We start from the raw sequence: 17,404 nt of genomic DNA, 5'->3' as shown, positions 1-17,404 counted from the left end.
CAGAACAGCGCCAAATACCATGGCGCTGAGCCTTGCCAGTGTGGCGGCCCAGCTTTTCCCCCACGCCTACGTGGCATGGATCTCAGCGCCACCTACATTGGCGCTAAGATGGCCAACCTCAGCGCCATTTCCTTTTGTGCTGAGCTTCGGCCTTTAGCCGCCCGCGCCAGGCTCGCCCAAGCAATCGCTCTGTGCGGCCAGGTCGGGGATTTCAGCGCCAAGTACACTGGCGCTGAGATAGCCGCCTGTGCCGGGCTCGCCCAAGCATCCCCTCTGTGCGGTCGGGTCGGGGATCTCAACGCCAGCTATAATAGCGCTGAGACATTCAATTTCAGCGCTTAGTGCCCTGGCGTTGAGATAGCCGCCCATGCCGTGCTCACCCAAGCATCCCCTCTGTGCGGCCGGGTCGGGGATCTCAGCGCCAGCTTCGGCACTTAGCCACCCGAGCCGGGCTCGCCGAAGCAGCTACTCTGTGTGGCCCGGAGGGGATCTCAGCGCCAGCTGTAATGGCGCTGATGTATTTAACCTCAGCGCTGAGGTGTTTCATCAGCCGCTGGCATACAGCCACTGCCACTGTCGCAGCATATACATCCATTCACAAACATCACACACATATACAAGACAGGAATGCCATTTAAAAGTGCATATGCATTCAAACAACCTTTGTGTAGAGATTCTACAGAACATGGATACCTTTTCATCGAATGTGGTAGGTACAGCCATGCTTACTAAACCAATAGAGGTACAGCCATGCTTACTAAACCAATAGAACAGCCTGAACCTGTATAACACTAACATAACAGTCAGTCATGTATATAAAATACAAATGGCCATGAACAATATGATTTTCAAAGCAATAAACAGCAGCTCATCACTAGTAACATAAGCACATGATCACCCTTGAAACTTTACTATGGTTGCATCACAATTGATTCATGGGACAGGAAAAGCTGAAAAAAGAGAAGGAATACAGATTAGAAAAGGTGTGTCACCTTGATCAAGGTCACATGGTGAATACATCAGCTGGAAAAAATAGCCATTTTAACCGTGTGACACTTATTTGCCATCAGGAGAATGTGTCCATCTCAGGTTAACTATATGCACAGCATAATATAGATGTGCCAATAAAGATTTTCACACATATACATCCATCCATTCACACACATATACATCCATCAACACAAATACATCCATCCATTCACAGACATATACATCCATCCATCCATAAACATAACCATCCAAACATCAAAAATCCATACACATCCAGTTCCATCACAACCACATCCATCCACAGACTTAAGCCTAAACACAACCATAGTTGTGGGTTCATCAAAATATAAGATTTCAAGTCGCAATATAGTTGTGGGTTTCATAAAGTACACAAGTTACCGAACTAAACCCAACCAAATAAAACCTACTTCTTCCTACCCCTTGGAGCGCGAGGCTGATCGGGAGTGTACCTCTAGTCGGAAACAGGAGCTCTCTTGCGCTGTGGTCGAGATGGCCCCTGTGATGACTATGGAGCGTCCTGCAGCTGGGAGGGACCGAGCTCCACTTGCTCTTCCTCCTCCTCTCCCTCCTCCTCTCCCTCTTCCTCTCCCTCTTCCTCTTGTTCACCCTCTTGAGCCACTCCTCGACTTGTCCCCTGCTCGGCCCGTCGAGGTGGTTCGACGACATTGTCGACCCTGCATCCCAGCCGTGCCGCCAACTTCCTGCAACGCTGTCGTAGAGTCTAGTACCAACAGAAGGAAGGAGTTAGTTCCAATTATGTGTATGGTGCATGAATTTTACAAATCTACCTATAAGGCATTCCAAAGAACGCTGCTCTCTTGTTGCGAGCCAGGGGGCGTGCCAAATGCCACGCCCGCATCGTTCACTGCCCTGACTAGCTCTCGTGCCTGTAGGAGAAGTTATAAACACAAAGTACGGAAATTGGAAAACAAGTAAAAAGAACCCATACTCACCACTCTTTCTCGAACCGGACCCGTCTCGAACGTGCTACCTCTACGAGTACTTGTATCGTACTCGTTCTGCTCCTCCACCTTAGTCGGGTCGTCCGCTATGTCGACTAGCGTCCAAGCCGGACGTAGGGCGAGGCGGTAGTTCCTCACAAGCTAGGCTAAGTATGCGTCGAACTCTTGCCTGTTGTGCATTGCGCTATCCGCCACGCGGTTGGCTTCAAACTGGTCCCATCGATCAATGTGTGTATGATGATAAGCAATCCAACCGGTGGTCTTCTTGTTTTTCCTTTTGTCCACCCTACACGCAATACAGTTATATAAATTAATGGACAGTGGTTTAATGGAAATGGTCGGATGCAAATTGACTTACTTATGGATATTGATGCTTGTAGAGAATCTTTGCGGGATCGTTTGCCGCCTCCCGAACGCCTCATCACCCGGTGGCAAAGCTAGTACTCAACTGCGTAGAAGCATATGAGAGGGCACCGTAGTGTATTCATCTTCCACTCTATGTTGCACATGGCATTAATTCCAAGTTCAGCTATCTCCTGTGACTCGTAGGGCATCCATTCCACCTATGTTGTGAAACAAATTTTGAGTTAGTACAGCTATCAAATCCCAAATGGTTGATGATATTATAATTGACTACTCACATGCTCGGGCTGGAGGTAATCCATCTCATTGGTGTAGTTGTAATAGGCCAAGTTTCTAGGGCCTACTACAGGCGACGGTGTCACTTCCCAAAGGAAAGCAACTGTGGGGCGTCGATCCTCATCCTCGAATGGCCATGCCGGATGTTGCCTCCATGTAGGACGACCAACCGGTAAGCAAATCCACATCCAAACCTGCAAGATGTAGCTCGTTAGGATTTATAGCTTGAGAGTAACAAATGAAACACATCATACAAACTGCCTCCTACCTGTAGCAGCCAAACACATCCTGCCAAGTTGGCATCTGCACTAGACCTTCGGCAAGCATCACACAACTGCCTATACAACCACTCAAGAGCTCCAGAACCCCAACTGTAGGTACCCGCCTCATCCCAATCAGCTAGCAATGGCAGCCACATCCAAGAAGCCATGTCTCCTCCAGAGTCAGGGAAAAGGACACTGCCGAATATGTACAACACATATGCCCTGCAGTACCGCTGAACCGTCGCCTGGTCAGCGTTAGGAGGGCACTGTGAGAAGTTGGCACGCAGCCAACTACGAGGAACTCCGGAGGTCTTCGTCAACCTCTGCCCGTCAGGAGCCTCAGGAGGCTCAACACCAAGGTACTGAACCACCCGTGCCCTCCAGTTACCGGAAGCGGTGTCACCGGCTATTGCCTGGCCCCGCATTGGAAGAGCCAGGATCATGGCAACATCCTCGAGTGTCACCGTCAGCTCTCCGCTTGGCAGGTGGAAGGTGTGAGTCTCTGGGCGCCATCGGTCCACAAGAGCCGTCAGTGCCGCGGCGTTGTACAGAGGCATGGGCCACTGCGCCATGGTGATGAACGCCAACAGCTTCGCCCGACGTAGGTACGGAATGTATCGGTCGTCGAACGACATGTGCGCTGTGTTGCCTCTGACTCGAAGGGTCTTGAGGCGTTGCATCAATAGACTAAAAAAAATGCAAGTGTTAGTAAATTATTGCAGAATAGAAACAAATTGTCATACAAATAAAAGGGTATTGCATAACCTCTCTGCTCGCTATCTTGGGAGCCCGGTGCCTCTCCTCGTAGTAATCCTCCAGACCCGGAAACTGCGCCATCCTGCAATTAAACATTAAGTCATTAGTAAATGGTACAATTGTAATATGCATAATTGAGAAAACATATGAAAGAAACAATTGTAATAAATATTTATATTAAAACATGTGAACATGTACAACAAAAAACAACCCGTGTTCTAGACCCATCACCTCCCCCCGTCCTACGGCGTTTCTTCGGTCTATCCTTTGGTTTGTCTCGATTCGGACACGGGTTTTCTTATGTTCTGGTTGGTGGCATATAGAACATCTATTTTGATTGGATGGCTCGGAATTTGTATTGTTTGGCTTCACTAGTCGTCGTTTGCCTGCACCTTTATACCCTTTACCCATGTCATTTTTGAATCTCTTTGTCCTTCGTCTTCCTCGAGTGTCGTTCTTCAACGACAAGTCGGGAACGAATAATTCACCGTCATAACTTGGCCACTGAGACGGATCTTGGTAGGGCTCAAACCTCGGGGAGTAGGTGTGTTGTATAGCCTCATTGGAAGCTTCATAACACATCCGTGGGGGCACCTCTATATTCAAACCTCGGAGCCTACAAACGGTTATCATGTGTGAGCATGGCATGTGGTGGACTTAAGGGAATTGGCAAGTACATGTGTTATCTCTTGCAACCATGACATAGTGACGTCCGCCCCATTGAACACCAGCTGCCATGACTCCACCTTGCTCGGTGACCTCTTACTTCGTGGATGGAAAATCGAATTGTGTGGTCCGTTGTCCCAAAGTTCGCTTTTTCTGCTCCTCAAGGATATCATTAATTTTTTCTAGCCACTTGTGTCTACTCTTGATTTGTGCACAAGCATCTTTATGTCTATCGACGAACCAACTATTGCACTTTGAGAATGTGTACGCCACAATAGCTGTCACGGGCAGTTTTCGAATTCCTCTCAAGACATTGTTGAAACTCTCGGCCATATTACTAGTCATAAAGCTGTACCGACGTCCATTGGTATCAAATGATCTGGCCCATTTAGCCTTGAATGCCATATTATCCGTTAGCCACTTCTTAGGACCTTCCCCAAGAAAACCCATGAGACGCTTGATCTCGCTAATGAATAGAACTTTCTCGTTGATTTGACATATGCGCTCGAGGTCCTTCATTTGATCCTGAGTAGCTCTTGCGGTATAAAAGTTAGCACAAAAATGCCTCATGCACCATCTGTGGTGAATAAGTCGGTGGCTTGGAATCTCATTCTTGATGGAGTTCAATATGCCAACGTGACTATCAGATATTATACACACTTTTCTATTCGGTCCAATCAGACGTCGTCTCACTATGTCAATGAACCACTCCCAATTGGACGTGTTCTCCCTCTCTACCAGGGCAAACACCAAAGGAACAAGGTGTAACCCTGCGTCAATCCCAATTGCTGTGAGCAATGCACCTCTAAATTTACCGATCAAGAAGGTCCCATCAATTGCTAACACTGGCCTCGAATGCTTGAATGCCTCCACTGACAGCCCAAATATCCATGAAGCACGACCAAAAACACGCCTATGGACTCCATCAACCGTTCTTGATTTCTCCCCTTGAGACTCAACAAGGAAATACATGCTTGGGTTCTTACTTTTGATGGCATTCAGTAGTATAGGCAAGCGATGGTATGCCTCGTCCCAATCTCCCCATATGACCTTCATAGCAACTTGCTTAGCATGCCAAGCTTTGCCATACGTAGGCCGATAGTGCCATATGTGCTCAACTGCCTCTACAATAGCTGCAGGAGACAATGTTGGTTCCGCTCTAACAAATGCCTGCAATCTGTTACCTATAAACCTCGAGGTTAGCTGCAAGTGCTTGCCAGTTGCTTCCACACTAGAGCGCTCTTTCTTGCACGAATCTGCCATTCGTAGTAACGATCAAGGCAAGCCACAGTGTACTTAACAGATGCATTGGACTCCTTAACATGGAATGGGCGGTGCACCCGGATAGAGTAGCTCTGCAACCATATTTTCAACTCATCCATGGATCAAAATTCTAATCCCTTCCTCGGTTCCTCCCCCATTGCATCGAAGGCTCCATCGCATTGTGGATCACCATCTGCAACAGCAAGGCTTCCATTGCTAAGGTCCTCGAATTGAGTTATTTCCGGATTTCGACCAATGATTTTCTCAAACATAGTGCTCTCCTCGTCTGACATCTTGCCCACTGGACGATCGTCATCAGAGTCAGATGCAAACTCATCAACTTCATTGTCCAAATCAGCATACAACAAATTCGGGTTTAATCCATTAAATATCATAGATTCCTCACACTCCTCGCGAGTGTAAATTTCATCAGCAAGGAATTCTCTAATGAATAAAATCAACCGCCTCTTCTCAAGTTCATCAATATTCTCATTATCTGCTTGATTCACATCCATACCACCATCTGAAATTTTCTTCTCTACCTCCCCATCTTCCACATCCCGGTGCCTCTCCTCACCTATATCCACATCCTCCTCAACCTGTTTTTCCACCCCTACCTGCACATCGTCCTCAATTAATTCTTCTTTCGATCCACCACAAGCACATCGGTCTTCAGTTCATGACAATAGACCAGGGATTCTATGTGCGGACTTTCATTGAGATCAAACAATTCTTCCTTCCATTCCCTACGCTCTTTCTTCCAAGCAAACACCTCAAGCGATTTGAACTGTGAACCCAAGACTATTTCCAGATATGTTTCTCATTCCACCTCTCCATTCAAATCTAATATGTACTTATGCGACACTGCACCGGTACCTACATCGTATCTCCCTTGTATACCAACAGACTCATCACTCCAATCCAATTCATCCTTCGTGCGTGAAATTAACTCCTCAAATGTGGGTTTGGCGCAAAACACTAACTGCCTGACAGACATCCCCTCAAATTGGCTACCACCAGTACTTTCATCTACCACACTGCCATCAAAATGGAGTCGTACCAATCTATCCATCTACATCAAATTACCGATGAAATATGTGCATTATTCTATTATAATACGTCGCTATAAAAATAGAAACATAACATGGGTACTCCAGACCTAAATAAAATATTTTTTAAAAATTCTATCGATTAACCACCGGTTACAATGTTCCTACGATCTATGCCCTTCAATATCAACATTAATCAATATGAATCCCCAAAATATTCATAATACAACAGCTCTACACATCCATCTCAACTTCACCCTTACCAAAATAGTGCATAACATACAAAAATGGTATGAATCCTCTGTACTATCAATATACAACTATAACGTCGCATCCTTACCCACATTTCCTAATCCACAACACAACCCGAGCAACATTTAACAACCCACGATTTCAACCAAAATACTCTACGAAAATGAGGGAAAACTTTGGGGGAAATTAGGGTTTTTAGAGGGGATTTACTTTGCAAACCAATATCGAAAACAATGCCCACTAAATAGCCTTCGATTTGAGGTGGATTTGAGGGGATTTTTAGAGGGGAGGAGAGAGGGTGACGCGGGGGGAAGAACCCTAGCTCTGTGTGGGGGGAAAGAAGCAGGGCTCGGGCAGGGGCGGCGCGACCGCGGCATATATGCCGCTACCTCAGCGCCAACGGGGCTGGCGCTGAGCTTGGCCACCTCAGCGCCAAGGCGGTTGGCACTGAGACTGCCGCCACGTCAGCATGGGGGAAAAGATGGGCCGCCGCGCTTGCAGGCCTCAGCGCCAAAGCGGTTGGCGCTAGCTTGGCCAGCGAGTGCCAGGAGGCTTGGCGTTGACCCCGCGGCCTATTTTTGGTTGAAGTTTTTTGCACGGGCTAGTTTCGCTATAAGTTTATGAAAAGGGCCAATTTGTCAAAAAAAAACGGCCAGGGATATAGACCTTATGTATTGTTCTCTTAAAAAAACAAACAGATATCCTTATGTAGGAAGATAAAAAAGCCAAAAAAAACCTATATGTACGCTGTAAGAACGATAGGGTCTTTAAAATAGGATTTCCTATATTATAAATAAAATTTATTACTCCGCAAATTTGCACGGTTAAACTAGATTAATATAAAGCACCAAATCAGCTGTCTTTAAATGTTCATATTTTAAATTCTTTTTCAAATATATATCTAACTTATAATCCTTTATATTTCTTTAATTAAATAAAGGCAATTTTTGCTATAGGACACTCCAATTTCATGGTTTTAGCCTTAGGACACTATCTGAACTCACTTTTGGAGGAAAACACTCCATAAACGTGGTAATTTGCCAATGGACACCACGCCGATTAAAATAAGAGGAGAGAGAAATCGCGTGAAAGTTCTAAAATGCCCTTGGACCCATATGTCATATCTTCCATCTCTCTTCTCTCTATCCCCGGCGGAGTCGAGCAGCTCGGTGGGGCCGAGCCTCGGCGGGATGGCAAAGTCGGACGACGGCGATACCGGTGGCGGCGAGAGTGGTAGGCTCGGTGGCTGCGCGGACTTGAAATTGGGCAACCCGCCGCCCACCCTTGCTCCGCCTCTGGAGAACCCCCACGGCGACCGCGCCTCACCGCTGGCGCCGGCGGCGAGCATGTCCCCGCCGCCTCCCGACAGCAGCTCAATTGAATGGCGGCGGCGTGAACATGAGCCTGTGGTCCAACCCCCCGTCGACGACGCCATGGCGAGCGTACCACAGCTCAACCAGCGAGCAAGCGAGCTAGCGAGCGAGAGCGAAGACCAGGACAAACGAAGACGAGGAGAGTGATCGGAGACGAGATGAGATGACGAGACACCAAATGCTCCAGTATATATCTTAGTCAAAATATAAAGAATGATATGGTACTCCAAGATTGTCACGGTCGTATATCCGTTTAGCTATATCTTTTTTTATCAACCTTGCTCTTTTCAAAATAGAATATTGTATCTAAACAATAAAAAATTAAACATTACTGGTTAATACCATAAAAATTTTTGTCTACACAAAATTCATCGGAAAAATATTTTCGTCGCCTACATTCCCTCTTTTTTTTCCTTAAAGGGCACCAAGCATGCTATGCTACCACAAGTATAGCAAGGTATAGCAAGGGTCATACATATGGTTGAGTTGAAGCCACCCCAGCAGAGGCCACTATTGACAATAGTGCTTAACTTTGTAATTATTGATGCAATTCTCTATGAGAGTGCTGATAGTTAACTAGACATTAAAATTATGTTTCATGCTGGCATTGCGGGGCATGACTATGTCGACTCAGGACCTATGTTTAAAGGCAGTGGAGAAATAAAGCCTCGACTGATATTGTCGGCTTCACCCATTAAAGGGGACATTCATATATGATTTTAACAGTCATCAAAATTACAAAAAACCTTACAAATTATAAGAAAAAACATATGATCATCGGTTTACTTAAATTATTTATAAAAAAAATTAGAAAAATAAATTCCCCAAACCTCATCCCCCCGGCACATGCAAACAACACTACTGGTCCCCTTCAACCTTGGCTCACGCTCTCCGCTCTCCATTCTTCCTCCCCCTTTCTACTTTTTAGCTATCAAACCAGACTATGAATAATACTGAAAAGACCATATTTTTAAGATATACATCAAATTTCTAATCTAATTATTGCTCTATTAAATGAGAAAATTCCCTCTGTACCCCTGAAAATTCATCCAATCCCTTCTATACCCCTTCCGTCAGTTGACCATTAGTTGACCGTTAAATTCATATCATAAAGTCCATTTTACCCTTTGGTATCAAGAAAATATAAATTTATGAATTATATTAATGGAGTGTATAAATTTATTGTATACGACTATTATATTTATGAGTTTATTTTGTGAGATATTATTTAACAAAAATATTTTTTATCTCGCATAACAAGATTTATCTTATAAAAAATTCCGTACTACTCTAACAAAATATGCAGTTTTTAATGGTAAAAAAATATTATTTTTTTGTTTTAAATAAAATAAATTTTGCCGTAGATAAAAATTATTTTGTTTTCCATTCGCAAGGCGAAACTAAAATATTATTTTTGTTAAAAATATCTCACAAAATAAACTCATAAATATGATAGTCACATGCAATAAATTTATACACTCCATTAATATACTTCATAAATTTATATTTTCTTGATACCAAAGGGTTGTCATGGATAAAAATTATTTTTGTTTTCCCTTCGCGAGGCGAAACTAAAATATTACTTTTGTTAAATAATATCTCACAAAATAAACTCATGCATATAATAGTCACATACAATAAATTTATACACTTCATCAATATACTTCATAAATTGTTATTTTCTTGATAGCAAAGGGCAAAATGGACTTTATGGTAGAAATTTAGTGGTCAATTAACAGTCAACTAATGGAATGGGTATAGAAGGGATCCAAACTGAAATTTAGGGGCATGGAAGGGAATGAGCAAATCTCAGGGGCATAGAAAGGATTGGGTGAAGTTTCAAGGGTACACAGGGAATTTTCTCCTATTAAATAATTAAACCAACAATTCCTGATCCATAATGCCTATATTTTTAACCTAAAATAAGACTTGTATAAAATAAAATAGAAAAGTAGAAAAAAATGTCAATAGAGATTGAATTAAATCAATTAGAGAGAATCTAATACATTTGCAAAAAATAAAAAATTGGAACAACCATCGTATGTTCTATTGCCATAACCATGTTTGAGTGCTTAGATATTAATGGCCTTCCATCTATCCTATATCGTGGTATTATGAGTTTCTCATATTTATTGCATATATAAGACATACTATGGTAGCAATGACGTAGAAGTACTTAGTTTGGTTAAAAAGGTATATATATATATATATATATATATATATATATATATATATATATATATATATATATATATATATATATATATATATATATATATATATATGCTACTATCAACTTTAAATTTAGGACTCACGTTGGCTAGTTATTTTTTTAAAGAACACCATAAATCACATATATAATAGGAAAACGAAGCGTACAATATATATGTCTCCTACGTATTTACGGACTCACTCTTTATTTTAGAAAATAAAGAAGATCATTGGTAATTGCTTATAGTAATGAATTAAATATTATATAGTTCAAACCTTACAAATATCTTGTAAAAAATTATCTAAGCAATGTCAATGAAGAAAATTTATAAAGAAATAGTACTTTTCAAGCGTAGCAGGTACCATCCGATTGATATTCCACCTTACATGTTACTCAAGCATAACCTACTTTACATGCCTGCGCGAAGTCCATTGCCCCTTCCCGCACGGCCCGCTCCCTCACCTCGGGCCGCCATCCCCTCTTCTCTCTCCCCGGCCCAGCTCGCTACTCAGCCCGCTCGCCCCTTCCCTCACCAAAGTTCGCTTTACCTACCCCTTACTTGGTTCACCCTTCTCTCTCCGATAGTCCCACCCGTCAACTCCATCCCCAACCTCCAGCCACCTCGGGACAGCAACTGCCATGGCCTCCCACTTTGCTCACGTCGTCACTTCTCCCGCGTGTCTCCCGATCCAACGCTCACGCCCAACCGCGTGGACTCCCGATCCAACGCTCACGCCCAACCGCGTGGACTCGTTACCCTCCACCACCTCCACCTTGTTAACAACCAAATTTGGTAATTCAAGTATCGGAGATCGAGATAAAACCGAAGTGGAATCCAAGATAGAGATAGTTCCGGAAACAGAGCAAGAATCGGCTAAAGTCCAAATCGGCTACAATCAGGATCGGCAGAGTTCGAGTCGGACTAGATAGCCGATTGAGCCGATTCCGACAATGTGGCTCGGTATGCGTTGTCGGGTTGTGTTAATGTGCTTCATATGAATTGCCATGCACGGATTGAGTCCTGAAAAGGCAATTGTATCTATTAATTAGGATATTTTATGTAGTTTCCTTAGAGATAAGTTTGGGCAAAAGTCTGCAGCAAAGACTTATGGTATCTTAGAGTTTGTTAAAGATAAGAGTCGTGTCCGACAAGGACATATTTTGTATCTCGGGTATAAATATGACCCGAACCTATGTAATCAAAAAACACACGTTCAATACAATCTCGTTGCATCGCCACCCTTTTACTTTCGTTTACTTTCGACGAGTTCTTGCTTTCGGGTTGAGCTGCATCGGTTTCGATCTTCAACTAGAGGTAAAACTTGTTATGGCGGCTTGTGTTCTCGGGATTAGTGTTTCCATCTTTATGATACTCTAATCTTGTTTATGTAATTCATCGAGTTATCATATATCTTATATAATCTTCGACAATATTGTTATCTAATCTTCAATCGGCTAACGTCCATTATTGGAAGGCAGTCGATTAGGTTAAATATCAATGTTGACTTAGATTATATAGGATATCTACCGCCCTATGAAACCCAACGGCTTGATTGTCTAGATATCGTCCTTCTTTTCATACTTATAGCTACATCAGTTGAGTTTGACCTTATAAGTCGTGATTAGAATCTCAATCTCTAGCCTGCTTTTTGGTTGCCGATTAGGGTAGTATCGGGGTTTCAACCGATCTTACCTGATTTAACTACATTATATCTTATATGCTTGATTGACAAGTTAAATCCGCCCTTTATGTTAAGATCTTGTCGCATTTAGGTATATTAAGCTTTGTCTAATATATTTTCCTTGCTTTAATATCTTAATAAAGAGTGGTATCGGGGTATTAGCCGATACATGTTAGATCTATCTGATCGGCTATGCTACGAATGCTTATAATCTCCTTGTTAATATATATTTTGATCTAAGTGATTTATACTGTCTCGGCACGGTGACCGATCTATCCCAATCACTTGATTTAGGTATATATCGACAGAAGCATTATATGCTATTAATATCTTCAGCCGATCAAATAGATTTAGTTCTTTCTTACTTATTCATGACTGCCGATCGATTTAAATATGACATCGGCTTAAAGATAAATGTTACGTCATCGGCGGCTGGCCGATCGGCTATCGTTTATAGATTTAACCGCTATTTTTTTGTCTTTATTTCTTATTGATTGCAGGATCAAATCAACTGGCACGCTCAGGAACCTAAAGGCAAGATTTTTGGACATGCACTGAAGTTAAGCAGATCTTCTAGGCCTCGTGTTTTTCGCATCAACACACCTTCTCTCCCTCGCTTTCCCTGCAAATCAGGGCCGGTTAGGGCCACCATTCCCCCACGTCGCCGGAGCCCCACTCTACCCGCCTTTTCCGGCCTCTCCCCATCCTCCTCGTCACCCATCGGTCTATAAAAATGCTCCCCGCGCTGCCTCTCCATGTTCCCCCTCTTTCCCGTGCTCCGCATGCCGCTCGTTGGAGATCTCCGGTCGCGCGTCACCGCCGTGCTGCGCCACCACCGCTAGCTTCGCCATCCCAAACACAACCACAGCCGCCATTCAAATTCCTCAAATCGCCACCTAGTCATCCTCTTTCCCATGCTACCGAGGCCGCCACCGCATTCGCCACGTCCAACCGGCGATAGCCGTCGACCAGAGCCACCCCAAGCCACGCTGTTTCCTCCACCAGCTCCACAGCATTATGCCGCACCTCGGCTGTCATTTCCCCGCTGTCAGAAGCCGCCGAAACCCCGTCGTCATCACACAAGGTGAGCTCCACCCCGTGCTTCCTTCGTCGGCCATCATTTCTAGCCGCTCCGCGCTGGTTCTCCCCTCCCTAACCCCTTCTTCTCCTTCTGCAGGTCGATGGCGACCTCGTTCGCCCTTCGTCCTCGCTAACCACCACAGGAGCACTGTCCGGCTTCCTTCCTGAGGAGCCCGCTGCTGCTGTTCCTCGCCGTCGGCCGCCTTCCCGTTGCCTTCTCGCCGTTGAGAGGGCAGAGTGAGAGCCCTCCCCCCCCTTCCTCCTTCTCCTCCGCCTGCTTGTTCGCTGTGGCCGCAACGTGTGTGCCACATGGTGCGCCCGTGAACAGTGCGCATGTGGACCCGCTCCACCGTGCACCCGCCCCTCCTTGAGTCACCCACGTGTGGGACCCACATGTCACACCGGCTCCCCCTTCGGCTGATGCCATAAATGGTATTAGTGCAATAAATTGAGAATAATTCCAGAAATTAATTTAAATGGCTCAAAACTTCTAAAATTCATAACTAATTCATGCGAACTCCAAATTGAGCCATTCAACTTGCAAAATTCATCTAAAAGTTAGCTCTACATGTTTGTTTACATTTCATGCACTGTTTATTTGGTTTGTTAGAGTTTTCTCTTGTTTTGTGTGCCAACGTGTAGAATCCGTCGTTTCGGAAGATCGCGGCCGTGAGGAAAGAGTTCAGAAGATCGTTTAAAGAAGCAAGGAAAGTCACACATTCCCCTTGAGCATGTTGAGCCCAATTTATAAAATGTTTTACTATTTGCAAATAAATTGCAGGTTTTGCTAATTACATGGGATTACCTATCTGCTCGCTTGTGCCATATTTATTTCATATCCAATCTTTGTCAAACCTTGGGTGATAATTTGACTAGCTTGTGTTACTCTTGTTGAACTAGCTAGAATTACATATGCTTAGCCATGCTTAATTACCACTAGCTCACTTGATGGGATAATCACATTATTTGCTCTAGTATCTGGTTGAGCTCCGAGCTCGAGACATCTAGCCATGTTTTATTGGACATAATTATCCAGCTAAAATATTGCTTTATGGAGGGATGTGGGTGCATGGTTTTGCTAGTTGCACCCATGGCAATTAAAGACTGGTTCACGGGAAAACCTGGAAGACTTACCGTGCTTACCCCAAGCAAGAAAGGGTAACTTCTGGACCTGTAGTATAGCACTTCCCTTTCCGACTTTCCTAGGCGAGGGTAAGCGTGATGGAGTTGGGTCAGCCCAGGTTTTAAGTGTTGATTGGCTTTCAGATTCACCGCAACACAAGAGGGGGCTGCCTACCCCTATTTTAAGAGTAGGGGCAAAACCTGCAGTGTGATTCGTTTGGCTAAGGGGAGTTATGCAAAGGGTCTTGTCACAATCACTCGTCATGGTCACGTGTCATGCATGGCACAGTAACAAGATGGTGGGATGTGTCTTGTTGGTTCAGTTGTGCACCTCTGGGCAGAGTAAAACTATTCGAATAGCCGTGCCCACGGTTATGGGCAATCGATCAGCTTCGCCGTGATTAGTCTCACACCTTTAGTAACCTGACTTAATGAACTGCTGTAGTTCAGGCGGTTTGGTTGGGCCTGTTCAACGTGGTGCAACGTTGTTCACTGGAGATTTAATCTTGCCTTAATTATTTGACAGTTTTATTGTTTTCAACTAAAATGTTTACAACTGCCTTTATGCAAATAGCCACAAACCTCCCTTTGTCTCCCCTTCCACGAATGTATCATTGGTGTGGCTTGCTAAGTACGGTGGTTGTACTCAGCCTTACTTTTATTCCCACTTTTCATAAGTGTAGTGCTTTTGAGCTGAAGACGAAGTTAGAGGACCGAGGCTTATACCCCAGTTGAGTTTTTGCCTGTGGTGTGTAGTTTAAGCCCCTTTAGGATCGCCTTTTCTGCTGCTGCTGCTTTCTTTTTTATGTGAGGACTAAGTGCCTCTTTTATATGTATTTACACTTTATTTATGTTTGGATCTGTATATTTACTTGTTGTTTTTTTGTACCCTGGCTTGATTCTTGGACAAGGATTTATGCACAAAACAGTCTGAAAATTTGGGTTAAATTTCTGGGCATGACAAAATGGTATCAGAGCCAACTCGACTGTAGGGTGAGGCAAATGGTAAAACCCTAAGGGCTAGTTTTCTGAAAATCCTATTTATAAGCTTAACTTTCGGTCACTGACTCCCCAGTTACGTTTGGTTGGATCTAGAAAAGTAGACTTAATATGAAAATAAAGGTCTTTCGCTAGCTCTTCTTTTTGGATAGAGTTAATACAAGTGATCTCCTAGATAGAAAGCAATGTGTTCCTGATAATGCAACTATCTATTGTACCTGCTGCTCTCAGAATATAAGGGAAACAAGGGAACATCTTTTCTTTACTTGCAGCTTTAGTATGCAGTGTTGGAGTGTGCTGGGTTGGAATTGGAGCACTTCCCAGGGGTTTCATCGTATGATTCAATCATAGAGTGCTTCTATCTCTAGTCCCTGTTTTATAGAGCTTTTGCTTTTGGCTACTTGGAATATTTGGAAGGAGAGAAATAACCTAATTTTCAATGGAATTCAGCTTGGGGTTCTTTCCTGGAAAAGGAGTTTAAAGCTAGATTTGAGTTTACATTTACCTAGGCTCAAGGAAACTCATCATCCTCTAGTTCAATCATGGATTGACCTTCTGTAATTTTGTCCTTTTGTTCTTTTCTCCTTCTTTTGTCTCTTGTAAATAACTCTTCTTTTTAATAATAATCTATACTGTGGAGGCCTCCTCCATTGTGATTCCCTCAAAAAAAATCCTATTTGAAAAATGTATCTTCTCACCATTCGGCATTTATTTGCAAAACGGTTTATCGAATTTTCCTCATTTCCTCTCCAACTCTTTTAGTTATCAAACTTGGAAGATAAACCGTCAGTTACAAATCTACTCCTGAAAGTTAAGTCAAGCCTCAAGATTCATGCAGCAACGAGCGAGAAGATCAGTCCAGAGTCGTTGTTCCGCGTGGATCAAGTGAAGTTTTCCCGGAGCTAACCTGAACCCAATCCTTCCCTGAAGAGTAGTGTCGGTAGCTGCTAGAACGTGTGTTGTTTGCTTGTGTGTAGGGGTATGGTTTGTATCGGTGGTGAGGATGTGACTATACTAGGTTGTTTGCTTAATCAACTTGAACAATAAAAGTCTAGTCACAACAGATCAGTAGTCAAGTGGGTTATGGTCTTATCTTTAGTAATCTCTCTCATCTCGTCTCTCTCTTCTACCAACAACAGATGGTCAGCATCAGGGACAGTGTAAGTAGATGAGGATCCAGACAGTTTCGTGGAGTAACTTAGCACAATCCTATGAGCTTTCCACCTCAACCTCTCGGAAATCCGTCTGTACCCCAAGTCATGGCTAATCAGACTCAGACAATGGCCCCGTTGATGCAACAGATGCAACGCAACACCGGATGCAACAGATGCAGTAGCTGTACCACCAGCAACAAGTGCAAACTCTAGAATCTATATCAGAGTCAAAGTCAGGGTTTCCCAATGCCAGCACCTATGACTGTGTTGATATTTCTTAATGACTTCACTAGAAATATAATTCCCTACAATGGCGCCGAAATATTCTCGATATACTTTGCGGTTACAGATACAATCCGCAAGCGCACGGATATACCGTTGTAGCATTTCACCCGGGAGTATTTATTTAATCCCAAGGGAAGATATGATAAGAGATTACTATGCTAATAATCTATATCACTTGTATAAATCAAAGTCTATGCAAGGGTTAATAAATTTAAGGGTAGAATGAGTTGGCACACAGAAGGAACTAACCAGAATACTCTCATTAAAATATAATCTAAGCTAAGTGGAGAAAGAATAAGAAAAGAATCATTTATGTACTTCTAGTATATAGTCATTTTAGTCTACACTTCGTAGTATACAATCATACGGCCAATACCCCTAACTATGCCCTCCTGGTGTATCGAGAAACGACCCCTGGTTGCCGAGTTTCTTACAACAACCCGTCATGGCCATCCAACCTGTAATCACTACGGAGTAGTACCCACAATAGGGAATTCTCTTAGTCCTATATACGCACGTGGAGGAATACCCGTACTGAGCTGTCATCATCAGCGACCTACCTCTACAGACCCGTGACATATAACACCATTTAATGGTATCTAATAATCTAAGCATCGTGCTTACATTACTAAATAG

At 43.5% G+C, this 17,404-nt stretch overlaps 1 pseudogene; it reads right to left on the bottom strand.

The window, feature by feature from the left end:
- Nucleotides 1-1,414: 1,414 nt before the first annotated feature.
- LOC136357023 (uncharacterized) lies at nt 1,415-8,296 on the bottom strand (annotated as a pseudogene).
- Nucleotides 8,297-17,404: the final 9,108 nt, after the last annotated feature.

Source organism: Oryza sativa, chromosome 6 (genome assembly GCF_034140825.1).
Source record: "Oryza sativa Japonica Group chromosome 6, ASM3414082v1".
Lineage (NCBI taxonomy): Eukaryota > Viridiplantae > Streptophyta > Magnoliopsida > Poales > Poaceae > Oryza > Oryza sativa.
The sequence above is the reverse complement of the archived record's forward strand: the minus strand, read 5'-3'. Positions and strand labels throughout refer to the sequence as shown.